We start from the raw sequence: 23,511 nt of genomic DNA on the forward strand, positions 1-23,511 counted from the left end.
CTTGTCCCTCATTCGCTCGCCTCGGTATTTTCATAATTTATTCATTTTTCTTCTCCGTTTTTCCCTCTCTCTGTCTTTCTGCGTCTCTCGCCAGTTCAGCAATTTCAATCTTCGCCACCTTCTTTTCGTCGTCTCGAGAACATCCTCGTCCTTCGGCCTCTCCGCTGCCCGATCCTTAAAGTAACGAATCAGGCTGAAAGTCGGCTCGAGTTACGCGTAGCGTCGCGGCGTCCGTCCTTTCAACTCGGCGATAATCAGCACCCGGCGAGTTCTTAGAGTACGCATACCTTAGTTTCCGCGCGAACGTTTATGCATATCGTCCCTTGAATATCTCGAGAAGTTGTCAGCGCCGCTGAGCCGCGGACTTTCGAGAGGATCGAGGCTAATCACTCCGTTTTCTCGTTTTAAGCAGGACTACTCGAGGCATTAGGTATGTATCAACGTACCTAAGTGTTCTGGGAATTTTATTTTCAATCAAACCTGAGACGATAAATCGGTCTCGCAATAGTCGGAAAAAATCGTGGAATAACAATCGATCCAGCGTCTAGCAGGACGAATCGAATAGATTACAACCTCCTTATAAATACCCGTTTTATAGTTACGGGCCGTGGAAGAATCGAAAATTCGAAAACGGCGTCGCGTCACGGCGTCTTTGCCGCTGGCAGAGGCGAGTGCCGTAGAGTATAGATCAAGGAGAAACCGGGGCCATTGTTTTCGGATAACTTTTTGGTAGACCCTCGTTCAAAAATTGGGTCGCGCCAATGATCGCGGAGCTAAAAGCGGGGCGCTATAAAGAACCGGGACGAATCTCGGATGGTTAACTAAACAAACTATGAGACTGCGTTTAAAGCGAGCAACGGAATGTCAGGAGAGGGAGAGTACCGATCGAAAAAGTGATCCAGCCCCGTAGGACGCTCCTGGTGCACCCAATTTCGAGATGACCGAACCTCTTCCTCCGGGTGCCCGAATACTCGGCGGAATCCATTCAAGGGGCGATTTTTCACGGACCCGAAAATCGGTGTATGTTGTGTATATACCGGTCCTCGGATTGATCGGAAAGACCGAGGGATATTTTTCCCCACCTTTGTCGATTCTCTTCGGGGGTGGTTAACGATTTTTAATCGGGTTCTCGACGTTTTCTTTTATCGCATACCCTCTTCTTCTTCTTCCTTTTCTTCTTATTTTCACTTCCTTTTCTACCTTCCTCGTCGCATTCAAACTTTCTTTCAGGACCACGTGAGGCTCCATTATGAACCGATCTCTGCGCGAGGGATGGCCATTCATCACTTTCAAGGGGGTGGGATTTTTTCCCCCCTTCTGACCACTCCCATCATGCTCTCTGGCCGGCGGTAATAACGTGTTTAATAACACCGATACATTCAAAGATCTCGATTTTCAACCGTTTTCAGAATACGCCGCACGCGTCTATATCTTATTGGGTATAGCAAAGTGTGTTCGCATTTTACAGTTTTCTCTCTTTTCACTGCACGCTTCCGCGCGTCAAACCGGCAGCATCCTAACGATCTCCCGCCACTCCCATGACAGGAACGGGGGGAAAAAAAAATTCACCGATTCCTTCCGCCGCGGACGTCAGAGGCGTTTCGTAACACGCGTAGACGGGGGTGTTAATCTCAAGCTGGGATAATTAGGCGGCCGGAAAGCGAAGATAATCGATTTTTCGTACTGTATGCACATTGTCAGAAATTTGAAAAAAAATTTTCCAACATCATTTTTCCAACGCCAAAAACTCGAGGCGAGTAAGGAAGCCAAGGGAGAAATCCACCCACTCAAACCGGACAAAAATACCAACGTAGAAGATTTTGGTCGAAAGCGTTCTGCCGAGTACAAACGCGAACAATCGAGAACAGCCTTTTCGCAGTTTTCTAGGCAAACATTCAGCAACAGGGCTTCGATTTTCGCCAAGTTTGCGGTAAGTCTGCGCATTGAGCTGGAAAGGGCGCCACCCCCGCCTGAAGTTTTTCCAGTGATCATTTCGTGTAGCTTCTGCTATTGTTGGTCGTAAATCGCGGTGATAATTCTTACGGAAGAGGATTAAATTAACTCGGATCAGCAAACGGTGGTATACGAAAAGGCTGAAAAGGGGCGCTGTTTCGAGTTGTTAATTTCTCGTAATAGGTATAAGTAGGTACGTACCGACCTAAGTCGAGATTATAACTACCCTTTGAAACCTATAGCCCACTAATCTAGTTTTAATAGTCGGCAAGAGCTGGCTTGTAACCTGGCGACGAAACGGGGATACTGGACACCTCGGATATATTATTCCTGTGGAGTAAGTTGGACGGCTAATCTGGGACGCGCGACAACGTCCAAGGAATTTGGGATAGCTCGGCACTAAGAAAAACTACGGGGTATTTCCAAAGAGCGGAAACATTAATTTTCAACCACCAAAAGACTGCAGTTTCCCCAATAATGGTGCAGGCTTCGGTCATCGTTGTATCCATGAATGCCGCCTGCCGATCCATGGATTTTTCCTTACATTCGTCGTGTACTTATTATACCTATACAGTGCGTATTTGTAGTGCGCCAATTTCGATCTTCTCCTTCTCTCTCGCTCCGTTACTCCGTTTCGTGCTTGTGTACAGATCAACCAAAACTTTCAAATAGAACTCGTTATTTCTACACCCGCGGCATTGTCCCTATTCTAGCCATAAGAATTCAGTTTTCAAATACATCGACACGCAATTGCTGCAAACATCCTGGATTCATCGGTATCAAGGAAGAGCGCAGTAGAAAAACCGACCAAGTAAATTCCGCTGCGACACACCGTGTCTCTTCCCGAATGTTCTATATCCGGTGTATTTCAGCCGCGAGAATCATCGACGCGCGTCTTTGAAGTTTAGGATCGACGAGAAATAGTAAGGAGTAAGGATAAAATCCAAGGGATGCGAAGGAGAGCGGCGACGCGGCGAAGGGCGAATTAACATCTCAGGAATTACGGAATGCCCTCGGGTTCCTGTCGGAATTCTCATTCTTATTCCCTCGCGTCTGATCCTCCGCATCCCTCAAGTCCGAGTCAAGGGATATCCGAACTGATGCGGCGAGATCCTCCGGGACGAAGTTTCGTTCGACTGCGAGCATCTCCCTCCCTTCCTCTCGCCCTCTTCTCGTCCTACGCACAAAGGAGGAAGGAACCCCTGCGCCTCATGCTCCTCCGAGTCCTGCGGCACTAAATCAAGTTTCGTTTCGTTTCGTTTCGTTTCGTATCGTTTCGTTCACGTCCGCGTACCTGCGGCGGTACACGCGTGCACGCGTACATGCGAGGACCAGCAGGACAAACAGGATCGGGACGAAGCGGCGTGGAGAGGCGGTGAAGGGAGGAGGAAGAGGAGGAGGAGGAGGAGGAGGAGGGGGAGGGGGAGGGAGCGCGTGGACAGGCGAAAAGGACCCATAATGCATCTCGAGCCATTGATCCCGAGCGCTGCTGCTGCTGCTGCTGCTGCTCCTGCCGCCGCTACGTTGCACGCTTGCCTTCTTCTCTTGGCCTCTGTCACTTCATTTCCATCCCTTCCTTGCTCGCTTTGTACTCGCCGCTTCGCTTTCCTCCTCGGCAGAGCTACAACTCTGCATCTCTGTAATATAGCGGCTCCGATCAGCGACGGCCGTATAACAAACTGTGTCCTGAATCCTTATCCTGTTACGCTTGCCTGTGCGAAAATCGCGAGAAAACGGTTTTTTCGCATTTTTCGACGATCGACGCCGCCAAATTTGGTTTAAATATATTACATCGCGGTTTTTATGGATTTCAGGGATGAAAAATAATCTACACGATTTCATATTGCTTATGTACAAGTGTTTCGATATTCTTAATTTCCACTTTCGTCACGACTAAGGATATTAATGTTCTCCGTAATCACAGTTTATTACCGCGTATATTTTTTACATTCGAAATACTCCTCCGTACTCAACGTCTACGAAACTGCTATAGAAAGTTTGTAAAATCTTTGGAAATTCAAGTTATAATTCGACTCAAAGAACATAACTGTGGAAATATTTGTGAAAGTCTCCAGTACGACGTCAAATACCCATCGATCTGTATTTTATATTACATACTTCTGCTATAAATCGAGATGAATGTGTTGTGATAAAGTTTAAATCATGCTTCAAAATTCACACAACAAAATCTGGAAAACCGGAACTTGATCATCGTGCGAATTCATTGATCACGTGATAAAAATCGCGCAGATAAGATCGAAAACATCGTAGATTCGAAACATCGAGGGTGAGAATGAATTCGATTCAAACCATCGAATAATTGATAATCGACGTGATGAGACGGGGTGACGTTGAGAAGATACCAAGGGGCAGGTTACGGACAGGTACAAGGAAGTGGTCGACGAGTGGAGCACTCGGGGTCCGAAGGATGTGCTCGCAGGTACCGCAGGAGTTGCACAAGTGAACGATGTACAAGGTATACCCACGTCTTGACGATACGATACGACGCGATAGGATAGGGATACATGTATAATACGAAACGTAGGTCGGTTGGTTGTGTTTCGCTTCCCCGGTTCCCAGGCTCTCTCGCGGCCGTAAGCTCGCGCGATCGTATCTCAGGGAGGATTTATTGTTTGGTAAATCATTTAGTCCCTGCCAAGCTGCCGCGGGGCCCGATTCCCGGTCCTGCCCGGCAGTCCTCGGACCGCAGGATTACCAACTTGACCGCAACGCTTGCGCTTGCCTTTATTTTTCACTCGACATTTCCCCCCTCCTGAATCCCCTTACTTTTCCACCCCCCTTCCCAGCGCCCCTCACACTCCCTTGGTACGCCCGCGTATCGTATTCTCTTATTCAATTCGTACAGACCTACGCATTCCCGGCTCGAACTGCACTCAGGCCCCAGAGCCAAACCGCCTACGTATAATTCGCAGCGCGGAATCGGGCGAATCGTGGGCGTGTATATACACATATGCGCGCGCGAAGCGAGAGAGGATACCTCCTGCCCTCTCGAACCAGTCTCTGTGAGACGCTATCTCACCCGTGCTTCGGACATGCGCTCGGGATATGTTCGAGGGAAGTGGGTTGGCTAAATAATTAATAATCCCTTCCTCGACGCGCCGGCTCTGTGTAAGGTAGGTGCGCATGTTCCTCCGCGAGTACGATGCGCGCGGGCGAACCGCGCACTGCGCATTCGGCGCCACGCATCTGGATTATCATCGTCCTGCGCACATCTATGCGCATTAACTTGTTACATGACTGTAGCGTGGATGGTCAGGGTCCTTGCACCGCACCGCGTGCACTTGCTCACGGATTATAGTGGCTGATCGTTTTACTAACGCTACCGTACGCGATGATCCTTTTCTTTCGGTTTCATTCCTCATATTTCGTAGATACGCAACGCTGCAGGCGAAGAAGATTTTCGTTTCGAAGCAAATCTCTAAATACACTTGGGGTTATCAGAGAAATTTTTTTTTTCAATCCAGCCAATTCGTCAATTGTGAAATTTTTTATAAAAAAGCTTGTAATAATTCGAAAACGTTCAGTTCTGTGCGTCGAAAAAATTTTCCCCTATCGAGCCCAATCGGGTCTTAATAGTAGGTATGAACATATTCTACATGCGTATAAAGCAGAAGAATCAGAAATAACTGAGTGATGTTTCTTTTTCTTTTTTCCTTTTGTATGGTTGATCAAACGATCATTGAAGCAAGTGCAGTATGTTAAATCGTCAACAATATATATAGATAACTACGCAATCAATGCAATTAAATGGCTTGTAGCACCAGCAGCTGTGTTACTTGGACAGAAAGAAAGAAACATTATACGACCTGATTACATTCTATTCCTGCGCTTTCTGCTTCTTATATAAAATTTGCATTTGATTTTAGCCTGTTTAATATTGCCATTTGTCGATAACAATCTACGTCTTTGCAATATCGTGAAATTGAATATTTATCGATACCGAAATGATAACGAAAATAAAAAGAGTATTTCTTTGAATTAGTAGAAAGTAGTCTTTTGAATAAAAATAGCCAACGTAGAGTGAAATCGATCGAAACATTTGATACATTTGCGAACATCTTCGAATCTAAGCTTTCGTCTAAAATTCCATTAGCTATATTCCGTCTGTTACGATCCTTAAGTTCCACGTGCCAGGCTAGTCGACCGAACAGGATCTGAACAAGAATTAGCAACCAAACGTTCCAATGTTCATTCGAATAAGTTGGTGAAGTCCATAAATGTAAATTTGTTGAAATACCTTGAATTACGAGGATAAAACTAAACAGCGTTATTCAATTTTCGAAAAATTTAAAAACGTTTGGCCGCTACCTCTGGCTACTAGCTTCAGGTTCATTCCGGCGCACCTGTACTCCGAAACCCGAGAGCGCGGTGCCCTGAAGATTCGTATTTGATTTTTTCGTCTCCTCCACCTCGTCCCTCCCCGCGGGCAAAGTCCTCTATTTTTCCATCCGTCCGATGCCCACCCTCCGCCCCTCTCCAACTCGGCCCTCCGCCTCCGAGACGCGTGCCCGTCGCGCGCTCCACCCTCTCACCCTCTCGCCTTCCGCCTTCCGCCCTTCGGCCGGCTTCGGTCTCTTCTTTCCTCGGCGACGGCACCGTCGGCCAAAGGATAATAAAGATTCGTTGGAGAAAACTTGATCGGTGGTCGGGCGGACGTCGTGATTCGGGGTTCCTCGGACGTGAGGGGCAGGAGCTCTCTTTTGTTTAGAACGGGGGACGATATCAAATTTCAAACGAACAAAACTCGGAGAACGCACTGTGCGCTGCGGGCCGAAGCACGCGTGTCCTTCCTGCACGCGACGCGATATCAACCCTGCACGATCCTTGCTACGGGAATTTCAACCGTTGGATGTCACTCGAGCTTTTTAGGATTCGGGGATGTGAGATTGTGGAGAGAGAGATTGAAAAACGGAAAGGTCGGGATATGGAATTTTTGAAAAAACGAGGACAGAATCTACTTTATAGGTACAATTTTGAAATGTTGAAAGTCGAAATATACGGTAAAGTTGAAAAAAAAAAATTGTAAAGCTTATGGTGGAAAAAATTCAAAATGTAGAATCGTCAGAATTCTGAGCTTGACTTTCTATGTATTATTAACATCGAAAATCTGATATTCTCACTTCACCATTTCCTGATCCTGCCACGTTTTTACCGCTCGACCGAGAAGATTTTTCTCTCCAACCTACAGCTCGATTGAAAATTAAATCTCGTAAAAAGAAATGGGTAGATATTCAAAAATACACGTGTTGGTATAAATATTTAAAAACCTTGAGTGATAAAATAAGATCTTGAGTTGCGTTTACAAGTACAGCACATACGGAAGAGAAATAAGACATGTAGATTGCCAAGGCGAGCTGATTATTACCCGACCAATAATCCCGACGCTAAGTGCGTCGATAATCAGGGCTGCAGGTAAAAAGAGCCGACCTGCACAGAGGTTTGAGCCAGTCACTTTGGCGGCGCGTTTATTTTCCATCCCGACTCGTTTCCCACCGAGAACTCGTCCAAGTGTCTCGATTATTTCCAACGCGTGTGGGTGAATGAAACGAGGCTCTTGCCCAGGTCACGTGCGTGTGGATCGACGCGGGGAATGATCTAGGAAAATAACAGGGCAAGGATCACACACACACACACACAGACACAAACGACGGATTTCTACCGGGTCGTTTGCATATGTTAAAACTGTCTTAATAGCCGCTGCTTATCGAGGCCGACTGTACGAGAGGCGATCAAATTTGTATTCATCTCAGAACGGTCGAATTGAGAGATGGGAAGAAAAGGAGAAGCGAGAGAGAGAGAGGGAGAGAGAGAAAGAGAGACGGAATAAGAAAAAGAAGACAAGAAAGTTGTAGAGAAACGTATATTAATACTGGAATACGATCAGCGCTGGCGAGATAAGAGTTTGCCTTTCTCTAAATATCCATCCTCACAAAACGTAGAAAAATTCAAAACAGATCGATAGAGATCTTTCAACGAAAACAAGAAGTTCGCGGTAAAAAAGTGAAAGGGATTGAGAGGAAGATTTGCGATAAGGGGTGAATGTTGCGACGTAATACGATTTAATTACCTCATAACCCCGTCTCGCCGCAGTTTCTTCAGTTTGTTAGAATAAAATTTGATATACGCTGTTGCGCTGTAAAAAAATTAGTTAAAAAAAAGGATCTTCATATCGCGCAACGTTCGAGAAATTCGTTATACATTATAACGATCAGCACAAGATATTCCTTCGTCTGTTTATTGTAGCTATCATTTTGACATGTATTTTTATTACGCAAAAAGAACGCGGCAACACTTTTTATCTGGTACTTCATATTCTGCTTTATATTCCAGTAACTTTGCATACGAGGATCAGAGGTAGCCAATTTCAATTTCTCTGCAGCTGCGTTTTTCGCCACAAAGTTGTTACGTCTTTGTCAGACGCAATATTTTTAACATTTTACTCACACTTCTGACAATTCTCTAAATGCAGGTGAAGAATGATCCACGTCCCGTTACCTGGACCATCGAAAGTAAAATAAAAAAAAAAAGTCGGTGTGAAAGAGGTCTGAATTTGAAGTTACAACCTCTCGCCAGATCGCATATTATATATATTCACTCACAAATTCCTCCCCCATAATTTGTTTGAAATATATTTTCGAAACGAAACCCTAAAATCACGGATACCTAACGGTATACCTGCTCTGCTATATAATATACCAAAGCTGGCTATCCAAACTAGCCGAGTTTCAGGGACGAATCAGAATTAGGGGCCCGTTTATCAGAAATTTTTAACCTTTTGTTTATTGATGGTTGAACGTGCAAGTAGCAAAATAAAAAATAAAATTACAAACAAACAAGCAGGTGTTGAAGACTGAGTAGAAATAATATTTTTATGACATATCTAAAATCCTGACGGACATGATAAGTTGCATTTTTTCGTAGGTAATACGTAAATGCAATTTCTTTTCGCTAAACGCACATTTTATCCCCAGTTAATAACATGAACAATTTCTACATAGTTTATAAATGATTTTCCGACAATTTTACTCATTTTGAGAGTCCAGTGATTAGATCATTTGAAAAATTTGTCAATCCTGAGGCCCCTGCGAGTTTGATTCGTCCCTGAAAATCGGTCAGTTCAGCCGGCCAGTAATTCAGCGTCACATTAATGCTACTAATGCTCCTCGGTATTGCTAAATTACAACAAATTAAATTGATATTAGGTGTGTGTAAAGTGTAACATATACATAGAGCGTTGTAATAGGCACTCAAGTGTCCCGATCCGAAACTCAGAATTCACGATCCGAGGGCCTATCGCCCCCGGGGAATCCGGAAAAAAAGGGCTCGCTGAAATGAAATGACATAGAATTTGGTGCTATCATTTCAAAACCGTACCGCAAAGTATACGCCGATTTGTTTCCCGTTCGAATGGTATATGCTGGGCTAGGAGAGACGTCTTGAGATAATTTGGTCAATATCGGAGCAGAGTAATTTAAAAATTAATACATATTATAGATTTCCAGAGAAATTTTCTACCGCAAGATTGATCCCCTCAAGGAATACAATATTTTTATTTTTACTATCATTCATTTTTACCGCGTTTGTTCCTTCTCTTGCAGATTCGTATTATACTTGTTTCGTGCAGTGTTCTTTTCTGAAAATTGCTTCTAATATTTCTCTCTTAACTGAGAGAGAAAAGCATATTGAGGAAAGAGAGAGTGAGAAGGAAAACTACAAATTTTTCGGTATAAATTGACAGAGGGTTATAGAAAAAATTTCGGAAGCAGACAAAGAATTTTTCTTTTTTTTTGTTCTTCCACCACTATTTCGCTCTACTTAGCCGTTGATTTTTCGTGCCGACAGAATACTTAGCACTGTTACACACGCAGCTGCAGTTTCGTCGGAGAACGGCAGCGTGCCGCGAAACCGCGATGCGAATTAGGAATTTATGAAACGATCTTTCGCCAATTTTTACGGTATATATACACACAAAGTTGTGTATATCGGGCAAAAAATAGGGAAGATACGAGCAAAAAATAATACGGCTACTTATAACCAACCGCACCGAAATTGATTCGTTCGTATATTTCTGCCGGCTTTTTAGCAGCTGCTTCTGCTCTTCCAACAGCGGGAACCCTGCGTTTCCGCTATAAGCATTTTAAATATGACGTTCGCTTTTCGAAGCGTAAACGAGAGCTGCCTTTCAGCTTCGTATTCGTGACGCTAATTGGAACGAGTCTGGCAAAAATCTACGCAGAGCCGATGTATTCGTTATACGAAGATTGAAACGTGTATGAGCGTATAAAGATTGGCAGGTTTGACGGCTCGAATTATTTTTTTTTTCTTCAACATTGAATGACATTAAAGATTTCCAGCAATTTTATAAAATCAAAGATTCAAACTAGCGGTAGTATAACTTTAAACTCTGTAAAGATATTAAGAAAAGTATGCTATATATTCTTGTTCTTCTAAATTTTTTTTCTGGCTTCCTGTTTTCTTCTTTTGCGTTGGTATAAGATAATCCATGTAAGGCAGAAGGTGGATGAGAAAAATGAGAGGAATATTAGAGGGAGGGAACATCAGCGTTCGGGGGGCAAAGCCGTTCTAAGAGAAACTGTGTATAATAAATTTGAGGGATCGCTTAATGAAGTCATTTGAAAATACGCCACCCAACGAAAACGAGATTCTATCGCCTCGGAGTTAATTGGATAAATCGTATTTCACGGAGCGTGCGGTCGACGCCAACGCCGACGTCGTCGATTATCCGTACTTCGGTGTCATGCCTCAGGGGGGTAAGAATGCGAAGGAGTATTAAAAAGAGGGTGATAGAAATCGGTGGAAGAATTATACTTCACACGTCGAGCGAAAGATGCGATAGCAGAACGACGAGATTATCAACCGTCTGGAAAAAGCGATCAACTACGTTCCTACATTGAGAATGTAAAACAATTTTTCCCACTGCCGCAGGGGAATTGTAAAAGGAAAAAAATCAAATCTAATCAAATTTGGCCCACGCCCGTAATGTCTTTTTTTTTTTTTTTTGTTTTTAATATTCCATTCACGTATGCACGTGAGGTCGACCCCCCGTGACATAATTCTTTTACTCGACGCACGGGGGGCTCGTGTAGATACGGAATAGTTATTTACTTGTTTCTTTTTTCTCCTCTCAATTTTGTAATATATATCTCCCCGTTGGAACGCCTCGTTTTTTTCAAACCTGGCCACCCCTTGACCAAACAACTACAAAAGCGGCTGATGCGCGGTGTAATATAACCGAGCAATAATGCGCCCCTTAAAAACGCTCGAACGACTCTCGACTATGCTGGACATGAAAGAGAAAATTATATCATTTGGGAATAGGTACCTACCTTAACCTAAGAGAACCGAGGTGGCGTGTGAGATGAACGTGAATGTGAAAACACAGAGTCACGATTCTTCCCCGAATCGAGTCTGAGCTTGAACGGAAGTCGTTACGGGATTATGGTATAAAAATTTTTTCAAATCTAGCCACAAACATGAGGAGATTTATGGCGAGAACATTAGATCCTCTTCTAGAAAAATTTCGGGATGAAACCGCAGATAGAGACGTTTACCTGTAAGATGATCGTTTAGATATCCTTTCTCTTCTCCCCGTTTTCTTTTTTTGCACGATTATAAAAAAAAAAAAAAACACCAAACCCAGGACGCAGGATGAGTGTCCAGGCGCGAGAGAAGTCGTACACCTGAAAGCTGATTGTAAGAGGGGCGAGTTGATGTTTATCAACGAAAAAACTAACCGCGAGGACAAGAATGATGGAGTATAAAAATGGAGAAATCAGGAAAGGAAGAGAAGGGTTGCGCTCACAAAGGACCTCCCCCCCCCCCCAAAAAAAAAAAAATCTCGTCACGCGACGGAGCGACGCCGCATCAGATATCCATTTAGCACTGTAGCATATCAAGAAATCTAGCGGCGAAAGAAGACGCATTCTCCCTTTATGTTCTGTGATTTTCCACTTTTCTCTTCTTTCTCATTTTACTTTTATTTTTTCCTTCACCCTTTATTTCCCACCCTTCGACCACTACGCGTCTCGCTTCCGCAGCTTACACGATCAGCTTGCGGACCGCGCGGCTCGTTTTCGCTCGTGCCCTTGTCCAAGCCTCTCCTTTTTTTTTCTCCCCGGCAACTAGCTCTTTTTATCCTCTTTCAGGCATCCTCTTTTTCATCTCCGGGGCCCCCGGTGTAATATTCGAACTTTGATAATAATTCCTCCCCCCCCCCCAACGCCACCTCCCCTTACCCTCCGTCCACCCTCTTTCCCCCCTTTCCTCGTCGCCGTCATCGGGTGCCGCGCTCGTTAGCCGATGCACCTGTACTGCAGTTCACCGTGCGGCCAGAGTTAAAGTTGCCCGCTTCTCCGACCGACTGAAATTTTTCATTTCGGCTCGGTTCCTCTCCATCTTTGTCTCCTCCCCCCGGCCCTTTTCACTACCGCCTTGTCCGGAATCTCCATCCCCCTCGTCTTCCCGGTTTAATTGCCACGTATTACTTTCCGATTTTTCATCCCACCCTCGACCCTTGCCGGCATCATCGTGCCTCTATCCTAGAAATAGAGCGCCGCCAGCACCCTTCCCTCGACAACGGCTTATACATCTCGTTTGTCCTCACAATCCACGAATTTTCCACTCGCTTATACACCGGCCGACGCGAATCGGTGTTGAAAAAAACAAAAAAAAAAAATAAGATGAAGATATTTCGACACACCTGCTGTCGAGAAGTGTTAATCAAGGAGTACAGTTTTTTATTCAAATTTTTTTACATATATTTTTCCAAACGTAGGGTAGTCGCGTTGACGGTGTTCGGAAGAAAATCTCAGAAATTTTAAAAACCTAGGAGGTAATCAGAAGCTTTCGATGATTGCGACAAGAGTCAAGAAAATGTCGGGAAATTTTGTCTGCTTGTGAAAATGAAATGAGTACGGCCCAATTTTTTTCAACTCTAATCAAAGCTCTTTTTTTTCTCTTGCCGCGGCATCAAAGTTTATTCAGCGCGATCAATTGAAGTAACGATTTTTTCGAAAACAACCAGACAATTATCATTTGAACTGCTCTGAAATCGTGAAATCGCATCGACGCCAAAAATGCAAGTGAGCAGCAGTTGGAACCGATCATTCATTAGTCCTGATCGGAGAAATCTTGGAATTTCATTCAGGGGTACCAAACAGGCAATTTCTTTTTATTCTGTTCGCTCTTCGTGAGTACTTTGTATACATTGACGAGGTCCGCCAATGCGACGATAACTGTAGCGTATGTGCGTCCGTGTGGATGCGTATGTGTAAATAACTACGCAAGGTGAATTTTTTCGCGTCGAAATAAATAATTGAACATTATTTCCAAAAGTGCGTGTGTGTGTGTGTCTGTGTGTGGAAAAAAGTGGCAATTCTGTATAAGATAATGAACCGATCATTGAAACGCGAAACTCGTAAAACTGGACCGTTCGTATTTTGAAAGTGTAATAAATATCGTTTCGGGTGCATCAGGAGCAGCGAACGAGGCGCGGCGAAGGCAGCCAAGGAGCTGCGGTAGAACGAAACGAAAGGAAGGAAACGAAACTGCTACGTTCGCGTTGGACGTGCAATGCACCTGCTGCCGGACTCTCTCAATCTCCCTTCCTCTTTTCTCCGCTCTCTCCTCTCTCCTCTTTCTCTCCTCTCCGCTGTCCCAAAATACACATCGAAAAGAACCCGGCGTCGCCTCCTCGGACGTAACGTAACGCAGCGCAACGCAACGCAAGGCAACGCACCGACACGCGTGCGCTGCGCTCAAGACGCACGCGCGTGAGTTGCGCAGCATGCGAAGCGAGGCGCGCGCCGGCGCGCGCGTCTCTTCTCCCACCCCGTTTCCCATACGCGTGCCATTCCTACGGATATATAAACCCGTACCTCCTGCTCCGTACACGCCTGAAGAGCGTCATTATGCACCGTCTACGTGCAAGCCGATGCGCCACGCGCACTTCACCAACACCAAACTGACCATCGCGGCACGACGTTGCATCTACTATCGACCTGAACCTCGTAGTGTTACGCATTTTACGGATTTATTTTTTACGCATTTGGTGCAAGACTTTGCATACTTGGTACTTCCATTCTCTGGCCAGATGAAGAAAATCGCGCTGCAAGAAATTAGTGTGACAGATATTTTCTGTCGGTGTCTCGTCGTTGCGAATATTATCAAACTTTCAAAGATCAAAAATTTTAATATGCCAATAAACTCTAGCCTGATGAGTGTTGTATACTAATTGATTGCATTGCATTTGAACCGTCAAGAAAAAAAAAACCCAATTTGGGTGTAAATTTGTATCCCCAACTCATGGATAATGCTAATTGCCCATAAGAAAAAAGTTGGGGGTACGAATTTACACCCAGGGTGGGGTTTTTTTCCGTGAAGGAAGTGGCAGAATTTAATAATGAATTTTTTGTTCTATCGAAATAGTTGTATTAAAAAATTTACTCTCTTTATTTCGGAATCGAATTTGTATTAGAAACATCCTACTTTCGGCTTGAAAATAAATATTTCCAGACAGATTGTTCACCAACGATTTATTCATATTTGAAAAATAGTAGAATACTTTCGTCACGAAGCTCAAAAAAGCTTAATGAGAGAAATTTTCTAAAATCATTTGCGCGATTGAATGAAAGAAACAATGTGATACAACTTTTTAAAATGGTTTGATACTTCAGTTATCAATAAAGAATGAAGATATTCTCCAAAATATTCTTCCGCTATGATAAATCTGTGATAAATCTAGGTCAAAAATATAAAATAAAACAAAAACAAATAACAATACTGCAACAATTGACACGAGTAGCTTTTAGTCCCGAAATAATGCAATGTATAAGAAAATGGAACGAATTTGAGACTGTCCCGAAATATTAACCAATTGTCTGTGAATGTCACCATTGGATATTCTCAAATTTGATGCAACCCGTTGCGACCACATACCGATCTTGTACAGCCAGTGAAAATATGTCCCAAGCATATGGAGAGAATTAATTTTCACACGTAATATTTTCCATTAAAGGAGGTCTTTAAACGTATCGTAAGAAAAACGAAGTGATTCCGAGGTATTTAACGAATGCAAGCCTGCACGCGTCCACACTCATGATGTATGCAGCGAACGCGAGAGTAAATACAAATCGCCTCGAGGGGTTTCGCACCGGCATCGAAAAGAAGCGGATAAATAAAACACTTTTCACTCGGTGATTGTATAATGTACGGCTGGACCGCTTTGAGTCGGTGAAGAACCGCAGGTATGCACTTAACGCTGAATGACGAAGTATAAGGAGGCATCGACGAAAGATGAATGACAGGTATCGAACGGTTGACGTGGTATTATCGCTTATAAAAGGATTGGCGATTCGCTTTAAAGCCCGCACGAAATAAGGAACGAAAATTACTCTCGCAAAATCAACCGGCTCTTACGTAACAGGCGTTAATTGTCCCTTCGTTACGTCGACTCTTGCACTCAATCCGGCATCTTGCATCCTCTTCATTCCGGCGATGCAGAAAAACGTGGAGAAACAAGTCGAATCATTCTATTACTCTTTCTAATTTAAATTAATTCCTTTCAAAAATTCACGCATATTTTCTAATATGAATGTAAAATTTGAAAATCGGAATTATTTTACAAAGGTTTTATCTTCTTTTCTGGACAAGTTTGAGACGGGTTGTTTTTTGTAATGGCTATGGTTTTTTTTTTTAATCTCTTTTTCTTTGATATACGAAATTTCATCCAAAATTTTATTATAATCTCCAAACGAATTCCAGTTCCCGTCAAAACACATAAAAAATTGGGAATTTCCGAACGATTGTCAACAGAAAATGAGAACAGCATTGAAAAACGACAGCTAATTGCGACTGAAAGTGAAAGAAAAACTAGGTGAGCGAAAAAATCAAAAACCAGCCAAGAAGTTTATGAATGATATAATCAACTATAAATTAGGTAAAACGTACAGATGAAAATAGTATGAAAACAATTAAACAGAAACAAGAAGTATATCACAAGTTGTACAATAGCTTGGTGATGTTGGAAAGATCAATACGATTGAAAATAAAACCCTTGAGGAAACATTAAAGCCATGAATTTTTAATAAAAATATACCCCCAGGGGTAGGCAACCAGACTGACGCTTCTGTCGGTGGATTGAACAGCTTAAAGGCGTCGGGATTACAGCGGCTCGATTTCTGGTCAAAGATATAGCCCGAAGGTGATCGGAGTTGGTGCAGGTCCATAACGAATCGGTCTGATCGCTTCAATTAAGCGTTTAGAAGCATTGGTTGGCCGTTAATAAGCCCGATTCGATCGACGTTGGAAATTTCTAATTCATATCTCATGATCTATAGTCTTTTCTTTTCTGCTCGTTAACTATTTCTCAAAAGTCCTGCACGATTCGGGGGTCTGAAGTTGAGTGCGCTAACATTTTTCTCTGTCCTGACTGTGACACAATTTTTATTTTGCGCTAATTGTCAAGTTAAACCGTATTTTGTTATCATTGTGATAACCGAGAAAGTAACGATGTTGAGTGTATCAAGATCAGAGAGTTAATTTAAATTATTAAAAATATTGAAGTAAAATGATAAATGGAAAGGGTAAAAGAATATTGTCAGAAATAACGAACAATGTCAAATCGGTGCATCTGAACAAATATCGCAAGGCTGTCAAGCTGTTTTTCATCTATTTTAACAGGCCACGGGAAAAGGTTTGAAATAATGTTCGTGACGCATTTATATGATCAATGTTTGCCATACCGCTGGTCATTTTAATATAACAGATTTCTAGCACCATTATATAGAAACCTAGACCTAGACCAATAGATATTTTTCACACTTACATACGAGTCAAAAGTCACACTTTTGACGATACTGGATACTTTACCAAAATTAACACCCGGCACACTGCTGGCATTATATTTGAATAACTTTCCCTCAAGTATCGTTAACGATTTCATAATTTCCACCAACAGTTTTATACGGTATTAACGTCATAGAACTGTCGTGGATCGTGGACAGAGTCAGGTGCGCGCATAAAGATCTTTATTTCCGCGCACAGTATGCAAATATGCAGAGATCGAATGTGAACGATACGAATGTAGATTTACTGTAATATCTAGCTTTGCATATACCGGCTTTCTCTCTCATACAACTGCGGCTTATTCAATCACTCGACTATTAGTGGAAATTCAGGAATGGCGAAGGGAAGATCGTTTCCGTTTAGAACCCGTCTTGCAAAGCGTGACCGGAAATCGGTTTTCATGTCATTCGAGATGGTCGATCATTTGAATCACGCATGCCTCTGGAATTCCACGGCGTTGCAGCTACCTGACGACTTCCATGCCTCTCTTAGTCTCACTTCCCGACTTGGATATACATATTCGAACTAATACAGTAAAAGAGAGTGAGAGGTAAAAATTGTGAGAAAGTAATAATTCGTGTGCATGGTATGGTATTGGCATAAGCGAGTTGCTGATCGTCATAGTTGACTGGGTTTGGAACTGGTTATTAACCTGTTTTAAATACACGGTAATGTATTCATAGAATTTCAAATTGGTGCCGGTTAATGGCCATTGATTATTAGACCGAAATATTCAATCCATCACACCCGCCAAGGTTTTAAGAATGTCGATATTGAAGTGCTTCTGCGTGCGATGCCTGATTAGACCCGAATTATTCCCCTCATTCGGCAATCGCTTACGTCCGGATTAGGCCAATAGAGAAGTGAAAAAGTTGCCCAACCCATGCGATAATATAGTGTATAATATAGGTCTGCCAATCACCACAGTTTGGCAATTAACTTTGTAGCAATGAATTTCCTACCACGTACCTTGTTCCAACGAAACTATAAATCTGAATCTAATCGCCCCAAGAATTAATTCTCACAAATTATTTCCTCTGCTGTCTAATAATTTTTTTTTTTTTTCTCCTCAAACTTGAAACCGCATCCATAGCATCAACCGTCAATTCGTACAAGTATGAGAAACAGCGAGGAATCGGAATCGACAGTATCACAAAGTGTAGTAATCGATGGGAGTAAGTATATTATAACAACATTGGCTATAATTATTTCCACCAAGTGATTAAACGCGCGTTACGCTATTAAATCGTGATACCCGAGCCGCACCTCGTGTGCTACACAATTTTGCCCTAAGTAGGCCGAGTCTGGACGGGTTTATGACTTTGCGAAGTCTCAATATTCGAGCCGAGTTTTACCCCACCTATTCACGCTTCACACGTTCCAACCTCCAAGGATTTTTCCACCACCCGTTGTTGATCTACCGTGCGGAACACTTGTTACACATCAAATGGGGGTATTGGGTTACGGAACGATACAGACACGTTCGACTCCTAATAAACGAGATCAATCAAATCGACATGCGCGTGGCTAAGGTCGCCGATCGTTGCAGAGTTGCGCAAGCAGATCCTCGTACCATGAAATCAAAATTCTGTCTTTCTTTGGAGTAAAACTTGTTTAACCTTCACATCTGCCGCGCCGTTTTTCACAGAGATCATCTTACTTCGGCCGAGTGCATCTTCCGCGAGAGAGACTCAAGCCTGGCGGAAATGCCGCGAATTAACGCCTGGTATTTCATTCGGCTAATGAAATTGGTAGAGTTTCCGATGTGGGTCGCACACTGTGTTTCGTAACAATTAAACATATATATATAACATAAACCTACCCAACCATTCGCCTAACACATTATTCTAATTGGCAATCACACCGCGAATGGACGTCGAAATGTTTATTGCATATGTATATAGTTCAACGCACTGACCTGCTTTGCAGTGTTCGCGTGCAAATTTTTACGTTAAATTTCTATACCGTGCAGCTGTGTAATAACCTTACTCGTGACAGGTGGCAAGCTCGTGTGCCTAAACCAGTTTGACCTTTTTCTCCAACGGATAATTAACGCTGTACAAGAACAAACGCATCTGTATCTTTCTCTCCGTTTCGCGTATTTTCCCTCTCATAATCATCGCTCGCTGTTCGTTTACATATACCATGAATAGAGATCATCCATTACGGCATGTGTGGTGTGAAAAATTAATGAATATAAATGAATTTGATTATTAAATAGGTATTCGTGTGATAGAGAAAAAAATATTCTTCACCAGACCACGTGACTTGTGCCAATTGCGCAAGTTTGAAGAATCGAAAACCGCAGATTCAGACCGTATTACAAGAAGGAAATGTAAATCTTACAATAAAATGTCCAACCAACGCAATGGTTCAACGGTTTCAATCCAATCTACTATTCACGATCTTTCACAAATCCTGCGAAAATATTCAGTCATGATAACATCAGATCTCGTGAATAATAATCAGGGTATTTCTAGCGTTACAGTATTCACAAAAATTTGGACACCTTGAGGTTTCCAAAAACTTTCTAGTTCTGGGCGATCCCACCATTCCATCATTCCGCAACTACTCGCGTTACTCCCGTTTTGAGCCGATACACGCAATTACGTCACTCTGACCGACCCACGGAGCGTATTTTGTAATTTGCCCGGAAGCCAATGCTCCAGAGATTCGGAGGCCGAGGCCATTGTACCTTTTCGATACCCACAATAACTCACAAAAATCCTTCAGCGTTGAAGCCTGAATATTTTCCAAATCCTGTTCACCTTTACTCCGGTTCTAGTCTTCTCTCTCTCTCTCTCTCTCTTGCTGTCTCCTTCTCTTTGACCGCCACTATGTATTCTATCCCAACCAGCTTTGTTTGATAAATCGCTCCACAAGTACAAATTCCTGCAGGAATGTTATACCGTATGGTACAGAGTGTAAAATTTTCTGTTCCATATCTTAGCTATATCTTCGTGTAGCCAAGCAGTTTTAATATATCACGATGAAAGTTAGGAATTGGAAGAGTCGTAATCGTTATTAACATGTTACACAGGCTAGCTGAAAGGAATCAAAGAAACACGCAAGACTCTATTCCCCGTGTCAATAATTAGTTTCTCCCTCTAGCCTCGACTTCCCATAATAATTTGCATCCTACGAATATACAGTATAAATGTAGATGACTTACACACGTCGGATAAAACTACCAACGTTTTCTCTTTCTTTTATTTTCATTGCCTAGATCGTACGTGTTTGTGCGTAATGATGATTATACCGCGTTATAATAACTCCGTAAATCGTAAATGGACATTCGCCGTAAATGCACAGAACCTCACGGAATTCTGCCGCAGTGGTTTCACACGAGTTTTCTTTTTATTTTTTATTTCATTCCATTCTTTCGTTCGCATTTAAATGCATTCTTGTCTCGAGCTTTATAAAATATACGTACAACATACTTTGATTTCACAAAATATTCCACGATCACGTACAAGAACGCGCCGGATTTGTAATCGACACCGTTCCACGTACTGCCTGAAATATATTACGTAGTCGGAGCGTTATGACAGATATATTAATTTTATTCCGCCCGCCTCGTTGCATGTCGAGTGGCTCAATATAAATATTCAAAGTACGGGTTTTTTTTTCAGCGCGAATGTTATCGTGAAAACCAACATTTCGATTACAAAAAATAAACAAAATAAAAGGAATAAAATCCGTTCTCACCTGACAATTATTCAAATGAAAACACCCTTGGTACGTCAAAGCAACACGTGCGGCGGAATATGGCGTAGGCAAAATCTTACAAGTAGATATGTTTCCCTTCATTCAGGTAACTTCTCACCCGTGACTTTATTCGCGAGGCTCGTTATAAGCACACGGGTGCCCGGAAAAACTGGTTATGCAGTCAAGTAGACAGTTTCGATAAGCGTTAAGGGACACAGCGCGGTACGTCAAGCCCACATCGTGTCCGGTCCATGAGTAAAAACGCAAACAACACAATGGAATCACATCTGTCGTATAGGATATGGAAGATCGATATCTCAAGGATAATAAATTCCGGTCCACGGAGGCGAATGCACGAGTTGCAGAATTGTCACGCACGGCACGTTGGCTCAAATAAACACGCGATGAAAATTAACTCGTAAAGTTTTAGGACACACCTCGAAGGATAATTACGATGTTCGCATAAGGCAGAAGAGAAAGGAGCGAGAGGATACGTTGCGCTCTGCAGTTACACGGAGGAAAACACCGGTGTAATAATATCATCGCAGGAAAGTGAAATTTCCTGGTCACTACCGTATTTAACGAAGGTGGAGGTGGTGAGCTCGCTCGCAAGCAGTCATAATACGTGCGGACCTTTCGACTCTGATTGATATCTGCACTAAGTGCCCGCTGAGCGAAGTCGGTGAAGAACTCGCGTGTTTGTGCAATTCCGTAATGCTTGGAACGATTGAGCTAATGCGTGTTTCAAAACGTGCGCAGAGGGCGGAATTATTCTACGAGAAAATAGTTAATCAGGCAAACCGTCGAGACGCGGATTATCGTGTTGTACCAGAACTGACGAGGGGTGAAATAAATGCTTGGAAAAGGCTGCGTCGTCGTTTTGAGTACCTAAAACGTCGCTGATCTCAAAACTAATCTCTCAATAAACGACTTTACTATTGTAAGAACACTCAACGGTAAGCACGATTATCTCCCGATGCCGGTATGAAATTTGAAGGCAGTAAAACATTAAAACCGCAAATGTTGCAAATTGGAGATGAAATTTGGGGCTTTCTTAATCGTTTCCTGATCGTGACTCGCGTCGATTTAACGAATAAACCACCCGTGTAAAATAATCATCCAGCGTTTTCCTCGACGCGTATCCTGTATTTTGTCCTTACAAAGTCGAGGCCCTCAATAATTAGCGGCAAAGCCTGAAGCCGTGTTCCCGAAGTGCAAAATTAGGCAGGGCCGTGCTAAGAGGTATCAGGACCCTTGGAAAAATATCACAGAGTTTTACCCATCTAAATAACATGTCTCCGACACTTTTGAGAAAATAACGCCAATATCCTAGAACGGTATTCCGATTGTTTGTAACGAGAAGAATTTTTCAAAGCCTGAAACGCGGAGGGCAATGATTCTCACGTTTCTCGAGGTTGGAACGTCCCTGAGATTCGTGAGAGGATATCCTCAGATTCAGCTTGTCCGGCATGCATTACGCTGCAGCTATTACATCAATTGAACTGCACGCGGCATACGCATCGGCTAGTCTGTGGTTAGCTGATATCCGATACGCTCGATTATGTGCGCGTTAAAGACGATTTTTCAAACACCAATTTTCGGGAGCGTTACAAACCGGCCGCATCAGGAAGCGTGACGAATATTCAAGATTGATTCTCGAAGGAATTCATCCCGCGCAAGCGCCTCGGGGTGTGAATCGACTTTGGTAAAGTATCACCTACGGTGCATCATACGGGTGAGAATTTTATGCAGTCAGACGATACATACCGGTTGGGTAAATCGAATTTTTCTGACAATTTTTATTCCTCTTCTTCAAAATCTAATCCACGTACAAGCTGATTGAAAATGTGACCTGCAACGTTTTTTCTATTTTACAAATTCAATCCTCTTCAATCCAGTTTGAGACGATGAAATTCGTTTCAAACCGACCGAAAAAAGTTCACGTTTACACCTGTAATTTGGACCATGAAGATTGCGCTTTGATGTTATCATACATTGTAGACGGATCGCGAAGCACGGACGGAATTCGATCCGAATTAATTACACGGACACTTTACGCAAGCGCTTGTGATTAAGCGGAGAAAATTACACGCTCGAGAGTTTGATTAATTACTCGTAATACCGATATCGGTAATTAGCCAGCAGGAAGCTATATGCCGGAATCCAGTTTGGGAGCCTATGCGATAGATTTATAAGGTTTCGGTGGATAAAACTTCAGATCAAATGCGACGTTTGGTAGATCATTTATTTTATTCTGAATTAGCTTAACGCTCTCAAACGCGTGTGCCGAGCAGGTTTGCCCGTGATATCCGATCGTAAATTGCCGCGGTCACGAAGCGTGAATACATATTAATAGTATTTATTTATGTCTAGTCGACACGGTTCCGCGATAATTGATCACCAAGGATGCGTTTGACGGCAGAAGTAAGATCGCTGACTATTAAGGATGAAAGTTAGATGAAGATAAAAAAAAGCCATTCACCAATTTCGTTCGCATGCCAATCACGGTGAACACCAATTACGCAACACATCTGCTAGCAAATTTGAATGACAAATCACTAAGATATCAATAATTTTAGAAGAGGTTTTATAATTAGAACTTTCAAGATATTCAAATTCACGTGTTTTCTGTTCTGTTTTAATTTTTCGAGGCTTCTTTGTTCGCGACAAAAATCTCCCGAGATCGTCTTGGTAAAATTTATAACTACGAATAAAAACGTATTTTTGTAAATACAGGTCAACGAATGCTCGTCAACATTTGCATATGCGTATTATAACTATACTGTGATGTAAAGTTTCTTGAATGTTTGAAATTTGTGGGAATCTGGTTAGAGAACAAAGTGAGCCCCAAACATTAGACTCGGCTAAGAAATTAGCAATTGCGTGGATTCGAATTTTCTCTGCGGATGTTTCACTTCTATCGAACAGTACGGACGTTATTTCATTCGTGTTTTCCACGATTGG

General features: G+C 42.7%; 1 protein-coding gene across 1 annotated transcript in view; it reads right to left on the minus strand.

The window, feature by feature from the left end:
* LOC124185893 (achaete-scute complex protein T8-like) overlaps nt 1-23,511 on the minus strand; it is a 130,794-nt gene that overhangs the window by 83,750 nt on the left and 23,533 nt on the right. The gene's annotated exons all lie outside the window — the stretch shown is intronic.

The sequence above is a fragment of the Neodiprion fabricii genome, chromosome 6, assembly GCF_021155785.1.
Source record: "Neodiprion fabricii isolate iyNeoFabr1 chromosome 6, iyNeoFabr1.1, whole genome shotgun sequence".
NCBI lineage: Eukaryota > Metazoa > Arthropoda > Insecta > Hymenoptera > Diprionidae > Neodiprion > Neodiprion fabricii.